Here is a 16,140-nt window from a genome sequence, read left to right as displayed (position 1 = left end):
AAAACTGCTTAGCAAGTATAATACCCATCCTAAACAGCAGGACTGTATGAAACTTGTGTTCCAGGCACTGCGGTGGATTTTGCAAATCGAAGAGCAAGCATTTTTTCCTCTTCAGTATATCCTTTTTTAGTCGCATAAACGGTATTAATGTTTGGGAGATGATCCCTTGTCCAGTCGTACAATTCCCTAGGTGTAGTTATTTGTTTATCGGATGGTCTCTGCAAACTAGCACAAGCCGCAAACCTTTTAAGTGTCCCGCCTACAACGTCGTAGGTCTTTTGCCATGCGATATGCAAAAATAATGCAATTCTGTTGGAAATCCAAAATCTTCTCCATGTAATGTGAGGTTCAGGAAATTTTTTCCTATTTTTATACTGTGCAGAGAATCCATCGGAGAAATATATAATTTTTGTGGTGAATTACAGATGTTTGTTTTAATGACTCCATTAGATATTTTTGAAACAGATGTACAGCTGTAGTGTCATATTTCAGGCAGTGTGAAATTATTACCAGATTTTTAATAGAGACTGTATCGGATGACGATTCGTTATAATATATTACGAAAGTATGAATGGTTGTCTGCACATTAGTCCTGTGATACGACTGAATTTCATCTTGGATTACGAAATAATAGTTTTCAGCGAAGTCGCATAACACAATATGCAGGCATGGCTGTAGAAATGATTTCATATCACGTAGAAACTTACTTTGTCCAGATGATATAAATGAGTGAGTCAGTAAATCACCAAGTTTCCCCAAGAGACAGTCGAAAAATTTGTCTGTGGGTTTTATTATAGTCTCAAGCGTTGATCGGTCAGTCGCCATCCACTGCTTGTAGGTCACTGATTCACTGAAGTTTTATACGAAACATTTCTCTAAACCCTCTCTTATTTTGAATGGTTCAGGACATCCTGTACATTTCCTGAACAAGCAATTTATATGAGGAGGATTGCACACCATAGTAGCCAAGAAATGTTAAGTTGGAAAGTATAAAGAAAAATTTTCTTGAAATCCACGTAGACCTGAAACTTTAATAAATTGCTTCCGGCATAAGTTTTACATTCTGATAAGGACACAAACACAGACAGTATAGTCCACTAACTCCAGCTAGAATACAATTTCTTGGTCAGGGTTAGAATTTTTAAACACTGCATATAATTAATTTCTGCTCATGTGATTTACTCCCTGATTCTTTAATCACAACAAATATTTCTTACCAGGCATCATTCTGCTTATCTCGTCAGAACAACAGAATTCTTTAACTTTACCGGCAACAGCCGCGAGCAAGGGTTTTCCAGGTTTCGGATTTGGTGAACACAAAATCCCCTTTCCCTTTGCCAGGACTTTGGCTTTCCGAATTATGTATTCGAAAGCTGAAAGAAACTCTTTTTTATATTATTTACGCTCCAGCTTTTAGGTAGTAGTGTTAAAATGGTGATTTTCTCACTTTTACCTGAATTTTGAAAATTTTCCTGCAACTGAGACAAAATTTCAGAATCAGAAAGGTCCTGGTTCCTCGGCATCTTTAATATCGAAGACTTTGTCTTTTACAATATTTTCAAATTTCTGTCTCTTATATTTCTCTTGTTGTAGCCTTTCTTGTTTAATAAGGAACACACCTTGGTCAAAAAGACTTGTATTTAATGAACTTACATTTGCTGTAGAGTCGACGTATTCTTCATTACTAGAGTCATTATGAGGATTGTGCGTAATAGCATTATATTATATTTTTATTTCTTTGTGATACATAGCGCACACCTTTTGTTCCTGTTTTAAATCAGGAAATACATTAAGCATCCACGATATAACACTTATTAAATTTTTCCTCTAATTACAATGCCTTGATTTCTCGAAGGGATTGCAGCAAACATAGACCTATAACTTAAAACGCGACTCCCAATACATCGCACAAAACTACCGCATACTACGAAAACTAACGACACTGCACTTGAAACAGATTGCACGTTTTGTATAAATTGAAGACTGTATAAACTGCCACTCATGACGGCCTGACAGATCGATGACGCAGCTTATCAGACAAGTACGAACTCGCGCGCATGCAGTGTTGGTGTAAGACGGGTTTAAGCGCTACAAACCAATACATTGATATATTTTTTTACTGATATTCCTGAAACGTTTCCAAAATGAAACTTACACCAAGGGGAGAATACTCTTACCTCTATAACATACATTTTTCGCGAAATAATTTATATCCCGCATTTATAGATATTTAATGTTAAAATGTGTTTCACGTGACAATTCAATAAAGAATTCATTACTTTGATGCAAATCTATTTTTATTGAAATGTATGATCCCTTAACTTTAAAATAAGCCCAAGTTTAAGATTCTACCTCAATTAGAAGAGAAGTTATGAATTATTTTTATTGACATAGTATGCGACATTTTTAAACTTTTTCTCGTATTGACAGAATTGCTGTACAAATATCGTGCATTATTGAGGGCTAAAATTTTACATAATTACTTAACTTAAGGTTCTTTACCATCCCACCAAATTTAATGAAAATCTGAGGTGGTCGGGTTGAAAAGTCCACTTTTTTGTGTTGATTTGACATGGAATGCCCCTATTGATAGAATAGCTGCTTTGCAGTCTGACAATATAACTGCATTTTTAAATTTATTGATGTGGCATAGAAGATTCCCGAGACTTTCACTTATTGCAATGATTTCTCCATCAAAACTTGTTGTTCCATACCCTAGAGATCTATAAAATGAGAAGAGACAGCACGTAACACCTGCACCGGCACCTTGTTCTCTGGAGATCAAGGATCCATCAGTGTATAAATGAAGCCAGTTTTGTGGAGGGTACCTAATATTAATTGTCTCTAAAGACAATTGTTTTAGTATTTCAGTGTTTACTTCTGATTTTAGTATTTCTTCTGTTAAATTTAGATTATATTCTATATTTAAAAGAGTTAAAAGGTTTGGTTTAATTTGTAGGTTTTCTTTTAAATTCGGGATATTGATTTTCTGTTTTAATTCTTGAACAATGGATATGAAACTTTTTTGAGTTTTCAATCTACAGAGAGGACTGTATGAATGCCAATTGTTTCCTGGTAATGTAATAAGCAGGGAAAGGATTTATATGTAAATACATATTTACTTATAAAGCTAATATAATTTATATTTTGCATTATCTTTATGTTTCACAATGTGTAGGGTTGAAAAATCCTACTTTTATTTTCCATATTTTTCCATATTTTAGAGTTTAGTACATATTTTCGTTAATTTCCATATATTTTCCATATTTCATATAAAACAGTCCATATTATATTAGGTTTAACAATAAAACAAAACAAAATTCCATTAACTTTTAAAAATACATTTCAACAATAGAGATTTAAACACATGTTCAGTAATCCCTTTAACATCAGAGTTATTTGAAAATTAGCAGTCCTATCAACAATGGGAAAGTAAGTTACAAAACTGTATTAATTTAATTTAAAATTTTTAACAGACTTCAGTTGTGCAGCTCAACAGTTAAATGCCAGTCAGAGTACACATAGGTTCAGTTTTGTAAATCATACTATAAAGACGGTAAATATGCCAAAAGTACGTCATTCAGTCAATTTAAAATCAAAACTAACAAGTTACATTTCAGAATTTAAAGAAGATGGTTTATCAACTGACAATAAAATATTATTTTGTAATTTGTGTCAGTGTGCAGTATCATCTACACAAAAGTTCCTGGTGCAACAACACATTACAACTAGTAAACATCAGGCCAACAAACAACTAAATTCCAAGCAGAGACAATTGTTTTTAACACAACCAACAACATCGAATGTAAGATCTGAGTTTAACATCGACCTGTGCCGTTCTCTCATCTCTGCTGATATTCCTCTCTACAAACTAAAGAATAAGGTCTTCAGGGAATTCCTTGAAAAATATACTCAACATACAATCCCGGATGAGTCAACACTTAGGAAGACGTATGCTCCATCCATCTACGATGAGACAATACAGAAGATAAGAGATGAAATTAAAGATAGTTCAATTTGGGTTTCCATTGATGAGACTCCCGACAAAGAAGGTAGACTTGTTGGTAATGTAGTTATCGGTTTGTTAAGTGAACAATATTCTGAACGAATTCTTTTACATTGTGATGTTCTAGAAAAGTGCAATAACAAAACTATAGTTAAACTGTTCAACGAAGCTATGGGTATCCTGTGGCCAAAGGGTATTATGTACGATAATGTGTTATTCTTTATTAGCGATGCTGCCCCTTATATGGTCAATGCTGGACAAGCATTATCTGTTGTATATCCTAAATTGACTCATTTTACTTGTGTGGCGCATGCATTTCATCGTGTGGCAGAAGTGGTCAGAGACAATTTCCCTAAAGTAGATTTGTTGATTTCATCAGTGAAAAAAGTATTTCTCAAAGCTCCCAGTAGAGTTAACGTGTTGAAAGAAATGTACCCTGAAATTCCATTGCCACCAAAGCCAATTTTAACTAGATGGGGTACATGGCTAGAAGCAGTTGAATATTATGCCGAACATATAGACTCTATTAACAATGTTCTCCTTGCATTGGACTCTGAAGATGCAGTCTCAATTGATACTGCGAAAACAGTTACCTGTGACATAAGTGTGAAGAATGACTTAGCTCACATTCAGCATACATTTTCATGCATCATAAAAACGCTCAAAAGTCTCCAAAATAGGCACCTTTCACTATCTGAAAGTTTTGAAATTATAAATAGTACTGTGGAACAACTGAATCGTGGTAGAGGTAAAGTTGCAGATGCAGTAAGAGCTAAGGTGGACACTGTACTTTCAAAAAACCCTGGATATGAAGAACTACAAAAGGTTGTTGCTGTGATGAGTGGTGAATCAACAGTGAAGATTAACTTGGACTTATCCCCAGCAGACATTGTGAAATTGAATTATGTACCAGTTACTTCTTGTGACGTCGAACGCTCTTTTAGTCAGTATAAATCTATCCTCAGAGACAATAGAAGAAGATTCACTTTTCAGCACTTGAAAGAAATGTTTGTAACCTATTGTTATGGTAACAGACAATAAAAATTGTGTTTTGTTGAAACTACATTGGAAGATAAGGTACGTCCATTATATTTTTTGTTTAGTTTGATTAAAATGTACCAATATTTAACGTACATAGTCATTTTTTTATAATTTTAAGTCCATATTTAATTCCATATTTTGGTAAAAATCCATATTTAATTCCATATTTTGGTAAAAATAACTACATATATATTTACATATTTCATATATTTTTAGTCCATATAAATCCGTTCCCTGGTAATAAGTTTTTCATATTGAATCAGTGCTTTTTCTTCTATTGTCATTTTGATGCTGTTAATATTAGTGAGTAATCTCATAGAATCTATTGGAGTTGTTTTGATTCCACCAGTAATGAGTCTGAGAGCTTGGTTTTTGAACATATTCTATTTCGTTTATGAAAGATGAAGTAATTAAAATTTCTCCGCAGTATGTCAGCACTGGCTGTATAAACATTTTGTATGTAGTGTTCAAAGTATTCCTAGAGCACCCCCATTTCTTTCCTGCTGTCTTTTTAGAAGGGAGAATCTTTTACGAGCTTTTTCAGAAATGTATTTCAAATGGTTGCTCCATGTTAACTTACTATCGAAAATAACTCCAAGATATTTGGATTCATAAGTCCTAGGAAGGTGTTGGCCATTGTATTGGATATTGAATTCTCTTTCTTTTTTACCAAGTGAAAATATTTGGTAGTTACTTTTGCTTAAATTGAGTGTCATCAAATTTGACAATATCTGGTAATAAATTGGCAACACTGAAAGGACGGCCATATTAGTCTTTTTAGGAAATAATCTTACATGGTTCTACATCAGATAGATGAACATTTTGTAAAGTACGACAATCACATAGAAGAGAAATGGGAGAAAAGGATATTTAAAAATGAAAGAAAAGTAGGAAAGAAGACAAGAAAAGAAAAACCTGAAGTAGAAGAACTTGTGTGAAAATAAATGGACGACAAAAGGACAAGTTCAGAGAAAAATGAGATGGAAAAGAGAAGAGGAGGAAAGAGTGAAATGTTGAAAAGGGGAAAATAACAAAAAGAGAAAAAATAATAGAAAATGGGAATGAAATGAATAAGAAGAGAGCTACGATAATGTTTAGACCTACTTAAGTTATTCTCCAGACGCACCCTGATACCCTTGTGTTCCATCTTTTATTTAGAAGCTGCGTGACTGTTCTTCCACACATTTCCTTTATTATTTCGCGTACCAGACAGTCTAATTAATATTCTGAAGGGTCGTTATCTGTCAGCACTGCAGTTGGACTGCATACTCAGGATATCTGAAACTTTGGACTCTGCTATTATATTCAGGTGTCTGGAAACCTGTGCATATTACAGGCTATAATTAATGTCAGTCTTGTCTCCGCGCAGCAATTAATATCATCATTATAATTAAGAACTAGTTCACACTCTTGTACCATCCTTAACATTATTATTATTTCATTCGACTTCGCTGTCATCTCCGTACTTCTGCAGTTTCGTGAAATAAACCACATGAATATGTTTTATTATCAATTCTGTATTGGTAACCAACTGTTATTTGGTCTCATGGCATCATAATGCGGAGATTTGTTGGGTGATGTAACAGTTAAGCAATCACTAGAGCAGCGGTTCCCAAACTTTTTCAGCCACGGAGCCCTTTTTGAAGCAAAAGTTTCTTGTGGAGCCCCAAGAAATATTTACTTTTTAGTTTTATCTGTCTACGTTCTATGAAGCATATTTCACACGATACATAAACGGAAATATGAATATATATATATATATATCAGGGGCGTGCATTTAGGGCAAGCGGGGTAAGCACCGCATACCCTAATAGAATTACACTTCAAATTAATGTATCATTTTATCTCATTCAGCTTATAAATAAACATTTTTTAATAAAGTGTATTCTGCACTTCAAATTTAAATGTTCTGCATTAACTACACTTCTGCAGTAAGGCAGCTCTTCGTTCACAGCTTGCCCGAAGTCTCATTTTACAGTGCTGGCGCATGCGCGGACAGTAGACACGGATGGAAAATTTCCTCGTAAAGCACTGTATTGCCTATACGCTCGTACTCAGCAAGAATAAGCGTTGGGATTATCGCTTGTCCAGGCCACGGCCGACTTGATGTTCCCTTCGCTTTTTTGTATAAGGAGAAGCGAAGCGAGCACATAAAGTCGGCCGTGTCCAGGCTTGTTAAGTTCCTGCACAAGAATACCAGTGTTGAATTTGGCAGTGTATGTGTGAAACATGCGATTTGTTTGTCAATTGAGATAGTGTTCAGAATCTCTCAGTTATTTGAAGATTTGTTTCTTTGTGAGTGACAATTTATGTCGTAGTTTTCTGTGTATAAACTAAATACGGTATTGATTAAGAATGGGTGATTCATTATGTCCTATCGAACAATTATTGAAACACCCATTTCGACTACATTCTTTGCAAGAAAAATTAAACATAATACAAAGTGATCGACCATGTCCTGAAATGCCAACGCTTTTTGCAGTTCATAAAGATAAAGGAAAAGAATATACTCGACATTTTCAAGCGTCCCAATATCAGAAAACTCAGTGGATTGCAGGAAGTGCGAAATTAAATAAACTCTTTTGCTGGCCCTGTCTTATGTTTTCTAAAGAAGAAACAGTTTGGTCTAAAAATGGTTATGATAATCTGAACAATCTGCACAATGCCATTAATAAACATGAAAAGTCACAGGCACATATTTTTAGTGTTTTACAATTTAAGTCATTTGGATCATCTCGAATAGACGTACAGTTAGATTCACAACTTCGTGTCAGTGTCGAGCAACACAATGAAATGGTGCGAAAGAACAGGGAAATATTGAAGAGGTTAATTGATACAGTCTGTTTTCTAGCCATGCATGAATTGTCATTTCGTGGTCATTGTGAGTCAGAAGAGGCAGTTAACAAAGGAGTATATTTAGGTGCGCTCAATTACCTTGCAAAATATGACTTAACCCTCAGTCATCATCTGGAAACTTCTACCACATTCCGCGAAACTTCAAATCGAATACAGAATGATTTGATTCTCGCTGTAAGTGATGTTGTTATGGATAACATAAAACAAGAACTTTCAAAAACGTCATTTGTTGCAATCATGCTAGACGAAACTTCAGACATTATGAATGCATCCCAGCTTTCAACCACTCTTAGGTATGTTGATTCAGAGACTGGTGAGATTAATGAAAGATTCATATGTTTTACTGATGTAGGCAATGACAGATCTGCCAATGGTTTATTCGAACATGTCCAAAATATAGCCACTGAGTATGACATAAGTAACAAGCTCGTTGCTCAAACGTTCGATGGAGCTGCTGTCATGTCTGGTCACACAAATGGTCTGAGAGCTAAAGTTCTTGAAAAATATCCTAAGGCAATATTTGTGCACTGTTTCAGTCATAAATTAAATTTAATCTTGTCGCAGTCACTTACGTGTTTGAAAGAGTGCAGAATATTTTTACAGACTTTAACTGGTTTGGGTTCTTTCTTCAGTAAATTGTCCAAAAGAACACAACGACTTAAGGAATACACCTCAAAGAAAATGCCTAGACATGCTCCAACTAGATGGAATTTTACATCGCGTCTTGTTCAGACTGTAAAGGAACATAGGGATGAATTTATTGGATTTTTTCAAGACATATTAGACGACAGTTCTACCTGGGACAGTGAAACAGTTGTTACTGCACAAGGCTTCCTTACATTTCTGACCAGTTTTGAGACACCACTGTTATTAGTTATTTTCAGTAAGATATTCAGCTACACTGACATACTTTTCAATATACTTCAGTCCAAATCTTTAGATATCCAGTATTGCTGTGAAAAAGTTACAGAAACAAAGAGACATATCCAAAATCTCAGAAAATGTTGGGATTCTATAAGGACAGAAACTGTAGTTTACCACCACGAAGATGATGAAACTGCAAGTAAACGTCGCCGCACAGAACAAGACCCTGAATTGCAAGAAAGGCCCTTTACATTGAGATAATCGATACAGAAGTTTTTCAGATTGATGAAAGATTTAATTCTATGCATAACTTAAACTTTGTGGCTTTGTTAGATCCTCAGAAGTACAAAGAATATAGGGTGAACTTTCCTGCTACAATATTTAACATTTTGAAAGAAAATCACTCCGACACATTTGATTTTATCAGGCTGAAAAATGAACTCATTGTGCTCTACTCTTATGATGAATTTTCTGGACAACATCCGTACCAGCTGGTTAATACACTCAAGAAAAAACAACTTGACACAGCATTACCAGAAGTCTATAAACTTGGATTACTTATTGTCACTATCCCTAGCACTACAGCTTCCATAGAGCGAACATTCTCTGCACTTAGAAGAATAAAATCATACCAGCGATCAACACAAAGCCAAGAATGTCTTAATGGGTTAGCACTTCTATCCATTGAAAAGGGACTTCTTCATACAGTGATACGATCTGCCACATTTTATGAAGATGTAATCAAAAAGTTCACAAAACAAGAAAGACTTTACTTTTAAGTAATACATTTCTACAGCTATTGTCGTTGCTGTTCATCGCCATATTACATGCAAGTAAGCCTAATGAAAGAATGCTGTAATATTATTTATTAACATTTTGTAGTACTGTAGCTAAAATAGTCTATACACACACACAGGGTGATTTACCGTCTCTTACGGAGCTTATTTCCGAAGACATTTTGAGCAAAAAATGTCATATGAACATTTGCCCTAATCGAAATATTTTCAGAGTGACATTAATTTGAAGTTATTAGTAAAATACCTTTTTTCTTTAGTTTTACGGGTAAACAATATTATAAATGGAGAATGAACTATTCAGAAGTGCCATTTCTTTAACTGGCTAGTTTTCTAAAGCTAAAAATAGGCTCCGTAAGGGACGGTAAATCCTCGTGAATCATCCTGAAAGTTTTATAAGTCATGATTAATGTGTAATTATAAAAGAAATGTGAATAAGTAAACTTCAGAGCATACCCACACAAAAAAAATACACCACACGCCCCTGATATATATATATATAAATAATAGTAAAAAAGTACTGGATATAATTTATTTAAATCTACAAAATTATATTAACAAGAAGTTATATATTTTAAAAATGTTACAATGTTACATGTACACCCGAAGTTAATGTGAAGAATGTGCCTGTTTCTTGCGACAGAATTTGTCAATGTCCGGTGTCATAGAAGTCAGTTGAAGACGCATATCGTCTTCTGTGTCCAAACAAGTTCGATATTTTGTTTTTGTAGCCGTGTATCTCGAAAAGGTCGTTTCACTGAGGTACACTGTACCAAAAGGCAGTGAGAGAAATTTAGCTTTTGAACTTAATATCTAAAGATCCTCCCCTAACTTAGCCCAAAATTCGAAAAATGGTTTGCTTTTAAATGATGCCTGACAGTGGCTGTCCGAAACCATGTCTATAAGGACCTCATATCTGAAACAGTGAGGGCTGCTGGTTTTGACATCACTGGAAATGGATCTACAATCCACTCATATTTCTTTAGAATCGATTCCTGAGTGTTCCTTGGAAAGTATGAATTCATATTTTGAAGCAAATTGTTAAGGTGTTCTTTCATTATTGCTATGAATGAGATATTCAATGTTATGTTATTTTCTTCTATAAAGTTTGAAGTCAATGAGAAAAGTAAGATCCTTATTGTCGACGCTTTCTATGTAGAACGCTATCTTTTTCTTCAGTGCGACAATTTCGTCATCAGCATCGAATATAGTCTTCCGTTTACCTTGTATGTATGTGCTGAATTCATTTTTGAAAAAGTCTGCCAATAATATAATTTGTACAACCAATCCTGATCATCCAAATAATCTGCTAGCAAACTGTTCTGGTAATTTAAAAGTGAATAAACTTCCGTTCGAAGTTCATGTAATCGGGACAACGCTTTACCGCGCAACACCATCGCACTTCTGTATGTAATATTACTAACAATGACTTGTGTATGCTACCCATATCTTCACACAGGATTTTGAGTAGCCTACACTGCGAAGGTCGTGCCCTAACAAATTTGATAATTTTGACGGCGTTGTCTAGTACCTGCTTTAATAACGCTTGCATTTTTTCGTTGCAAGGACGTGTTGGTGTAATACACAGTGACTACTTGTTCAGTTTTTAAAACTTTCTTGATCCTTGTAACAGCGCCAGCAACAGGACCTACCATGGCCTTTGCGCCATCTGTGCACACGTCAATGCAATTGTCCCACGGTATCGAGTTTTCAATGAAGAAGAAAAAATTTCAGTACCGCTTGTAGAGGATGGCAATGGTTGCAGAACAAAGTATTTCATGAAAGAACCTGAAAATTCATACCGCACAAACATCATTAACATAGCTAATCTGGCAAAGGCTGTGGATTTTTCAAGTTGTAACGAAAATTTCGTTTAACTGATATGGGAAATCATGATATTTTTTACGTCTTTTCATAGATTCTGGATTCGATTATGCACAGTGTTATTTGATATGAGCACACGGAAATCAAGTTTGCAGTTTTCTCATCCACCATGCACTTCACTACCTTCACTAATGGTGGTTTCATAAGAGTTTCAGGAAGGTGAGGTTTACCAGCAAGAGCCTGGTTATGACTAACTAAGTACGATGTTTTCAGTGCTTTCTCGATGTTTGTTTTTACATGAGGTGAAATTTTGTCTGAACTACATGGAGTTCTTCACTTTTTCTTTCGAAGTAGTCTGCAGTTTTGTTCATGAATTTTTTAAATTGAGAAATACCGTCTAAGCTTGGCAGGGAACATAGAACTATTGGGAAAAACTTTGTTACATATCACACACTGTGGATGTTCATCAGCAAACTCAGTGAATCCGCTGTCCAAATATAAATCACAATATTTTCGCTTGTTACTTTCAATACCTCTACACTAGCCATCGTAGACTCTGAGACAGGATCATGTTCAACATATTCCGAACTCAATTCCTAGGAATTCGCACTATCTTCTTTGAAAATAAGGTTGTAGCTGTTGTTATCCCTCTTTGACTGAGCACTAGTTGATGGCCAATGACTCTTAGGTCTTAGGGAGCCCGTCTTAAGCCACAGTTCCGGTTCAACGAAAGTTTAGCTAACACATATGCTATCAAATTAACGTGCAGGTATAGCCTACAGTATATACAGTAGAGATGGGTAAAAAATAACACAACAGTTATTTTGGAACTGTTCCGGTCTCGGAACTGTTGCAAAAATGAACAGTAGGTCGGAACCTCCTGTTCCGAAATAACAGTGTTCTGACTCCGAGCTGCTCACTTGCCCAGCTGTTGCGGGCTCGCAGTACCGCGTTGCACAAGGTATGTTCCGACTCTCTCGGAACTGTTGCAAAAATGAACAGTTATAACGTCTTTGGTCGCAGTACCGCGTTGCACAAGGTATGTTCCGACCTCCGACTCTCTCGGAACTGTTGCAAAAATGAACAGTTATAACGTCTTTGGTCAGAACCTCCTGTTCCGAAATAACAGTGTTCCGACTCCGAGCCCAGCTATTGCGGGCTCGCAGTACCGCGTTGCACAAGGTATGTTCCGACTCCGAGATAACAGTCGGAACGTCGGAGCTTGTTCCGATGAACCAACGACAGCTGCAGTTACACTGTTCTCGTTGTTCTTTATGTTGTACTTGGAACTTCGTTGGATGAAGTTGGTACTTGAAACTCTCACGTGGTTGGAGGGGGGCGCATGGAAATTGAAATCCTTGCGGTGGCGCGAACTTTAATATCAACATTTGTAAGACTGGCCAATCATCTGTAATGTTATAGTAAGTATTTAATAATCTGTAATATTCATTCCCGCTTTATGGTTTATTTCACCATTAGTTGACTAATTCTGTTTTATAAACATTCTACAAAGTCATAAAGTACGCATACTATTATTAATTCATTGATCAGCTGATTCTATACAAAGGTTAAAGTCGTAAATGGTAATGAGTGGTTTAGTTACAATGTCTGCATGTCGTTTGTTGAGGTGAAGTCTGACAAGCAAAAGTTTTTGTGCTATCTTCTCTGTTATCAAAGAACGACAAAAATGTTGTAGCATTATTTGTTGGAAACTACCCATATAAGTACTGATTTGGAGAGCGAGGTTTAATGCGAAGTTTAAATTACACTTTGGTAAAGATGCGATTCCAACATTTTACTAACCCACTGCGGGGTTTCCAGGTTTCAGTACTGCCAATATATATCTTTTTTATTAATGAAATTGTAATATTTATTATTATTATTATTATTATTATTATTATTATTATTATTATAACTGTGCATTAAGAAAAGTAAAAATAAAAATTAATGATTTGTTTTTTTTTTATTATGTAATAGAGAGAACAGAAATTACATACCATATGTTTTAAATGTTATGTTATTTTTTTTTTTAGTTGGCTACCATGTCTTTATAGCTTTATGTACGAAAACAAAGTATTGTATTCTGTCCTTGTAGTCAACAGCTGTGTAATTACTAACATTAAGCTTTTGAGTTCTGTCCGCATGCACAGCAATTTTTGCAAAATTGATTCGAATGTGAATTGCAGTGCCATCTATAGATAAGAATGTGTACTATGTCATGCCTATGAGTGCTCCAGTGTGAGCTGCATGGTGAAGAGGGAGGGTACTGTACCGTTCGTTTGAACGACTCAACGACTCCGACTCATCACCATTGGTGACTGTTATTTCGGAACTGTTACTTGGAACATAGTATTTTTTCGGAACCGGAACCGTCAGAACTGTTCCGGGAAAAGAACAACTTCGCCCATCACTAATATACAGGGCATATCAAAAGTCCGGTAACATTTTCAATATTTTATTACACAAAAACTACAAATGATAGCACTTTCAAACACACGTCAGTTTAAAGTCAAACTCTGAAAGTTCTGTTTACACTTTACAGAGATTCAATGTGTGAACCACGAGTGACTCGGCAGATGTCCAAACGATAATAAAACTCTTCCCATACCCTTATCAACATATCCTCTGTGACCGTGGTGGCAGCTTCTCGAATTCTGGTTTTTAGTTCCTCTAAATCACATGGCAAAGGTGGTACAAACACATGGTCCTTTAGATACCCCCATAGAAAAAAGTCACATGCAGTCATATCGGGTGACCTTGATGGCCATGTCATGGAACATCTGTCCCTTACTCAAGCACGTCCTATCCAACGATCAGACATCTCCGTATTCAGGTAAGCACGGACTGCATTGTGGAAATGTGGCGGAGCCCCATCTTGCTGAAAGATGAAATCGTCATCGAGATCTTGTCTAAGTTGAGGCACTAACCACTGCTCCAACATGTCCAGATATGAATGTCCAGTCACAGTAGCCTCAATGAAGAAGAAAAGTCCATACAGTTTTCGTTGTGACAACGTGCAGAAAACATTTATCTTTGGGGAATCATGCTCATGTTCATTATTCTGTGTGGTTTCTGTGTACCCCAAACACGGCAGTTGTGCTTGTTAATTTTCCAAGTCACTCGTGGTTCACACATTGAATCTCTGTAAGGTGTAAACAAAACTTTGAGAGTTTGACTTTAAACTGACGTGTGTTTGAAAGTGCTATCATTTGTAGTTTTTGTGTAATAAAATATTGAAAGTGTTACCGGACTTTTGATATGCCCTGTATATTTTTTGAGGTAACGTAACAGTCAATAGATTGTAGATTTCACATACCACGAATAACAAACGCTGCCTGCCCAGTATATAAAAAATAAAATAAATTTCGAGAATCATTGAGTACTTGGCAAGCAAGAAGAACGCAAACTACTTTCTCAGAAAGTATTTTTCGCTTGATGGAAGTAGTTTCCGTTTTCCCCGCTAGAGACTAGATGGAATTAGCAATTTTTGCCATCTTCATAATTTCCGCAAACGGAGCCCCTGAGAATCATTCGCGGAGCCCTTAGGGCTCCACGGAGCACACTTTGGGAACCACTGCACTAGAGATGTACTTTATTGGGTGATTGCTTGGTTGATTCGCTGATGGTCTTGTTGTGAATGGTTGGCTTTACTAGTTATTTTTTGTTTCGATTGTTGATTGGTTACTTTTCCCGGAAGGGTTTTTTTTATTGTTTACTGATTGCTAATTTATTTCACTAGGCAATTATTTATTTAGATGTGTAAGTGAAAGTGGGTGGACTGTGATGGCGAGGATAAAATATGTATATAATATGTATATTTATGAATAATTAAACTATGATCATTTGGTCCAGAGAACTTCATTTTTCATTCCATGATAATCGTTTAACATGCAACTGTATTTAAGTAATTTTATTAAAACACGATCATTTTTGTTCAGGTAGCATAGGCTACATTTTACTGCAAGGATAATTCCTTTAATATGCTTCTTAAAATTGGTCATCAGCACAACGCACCCTCAGGCTAGTGGATAAGAGATGCACAAGCGTGCATCCGTGGCTGCTGGCAAGTATGCTTTCTCACTCTCCCTTCTGCACGACAGTGCATATTCCGATACACTTCTTACCCATTTCAACAAGTGCTGACGGTCACTGCAATATACAATAATTTTGTCCAGGAGAGCATTCTCTTTTGGTAAAAGAATGATTTATGTAACATGTTTCTAAATTAGTATTTTAAATACCGGAAAACAAAAATGTGAATATAGGACATAGATTGAGTATGAAATTATTATTTTTTATTTTTTGGCGCATCATTTTTACGTAAAAAACGACAAATAAAAACTAACATGCCACATAACATCATTTTAAGAAATACAGGAAACAAGCATGAATAATATTCACCATTCTTAATGATCTTGGGACAGAAAGAAGAACGTATAGAATAGAAATCACATACAAATGTGCGTGTAATAAACAATAAGCAAAGCATCTTCGATTAATAACTTCAAAACAACGTGAATATAGCGTGGATTGTGTAGGAAAATAATTTCTTATATGTTGTACCCAGTGTGCATCATTGTTAACTTACAAAAACAAATGAAAATTAACATGGCACATAAGAAAGATGGGAGACATTAAGTAATATTCATCGTTCTTAATTATCTTTGGATGGAAAATAACAAATATGTATAAAATAGAAATTGCATACAGGTGAGCATATAAAGAACAGTAAGTACAATCATATTTGATTAATAA

The 16,140-nt window shown here is 35.5% G+C and overlaps 1 protein-coding gene across 1 annotated transcript in view; it reads right to left on the bottom strand.

Moving 5' to 3' along the window:
- The window catches only part of RpS15 (ribosomal protein S15), a 79,399-nt gene that overhangs the window by 58,144 nt on the left and 5,115 nt on the right, over positions 1-16,140 (bottom strand). The gene's annotated exons all lie outside the window — the stretch shown is intronic.

This window comes from Periplaneta americana, chromosome 4, assembly GCF_040183065.1.
Source record: "Periplaneta americana isolate PAMFEO1 chromosome 4, P.americana_PAMFEO1_priV1, whole genome shotgun sequence".
Lineage (NCBI taxonomy): Eukaryota > Metazoa > Arthropoda > Insecta > Blattodea > Blattidae > Periplaneta > Periplaneta americana.
Note: the sequence above shows the minus strand (reverse complement) of the source record. Positions and strands in the feature narration are given on the sequence as shown.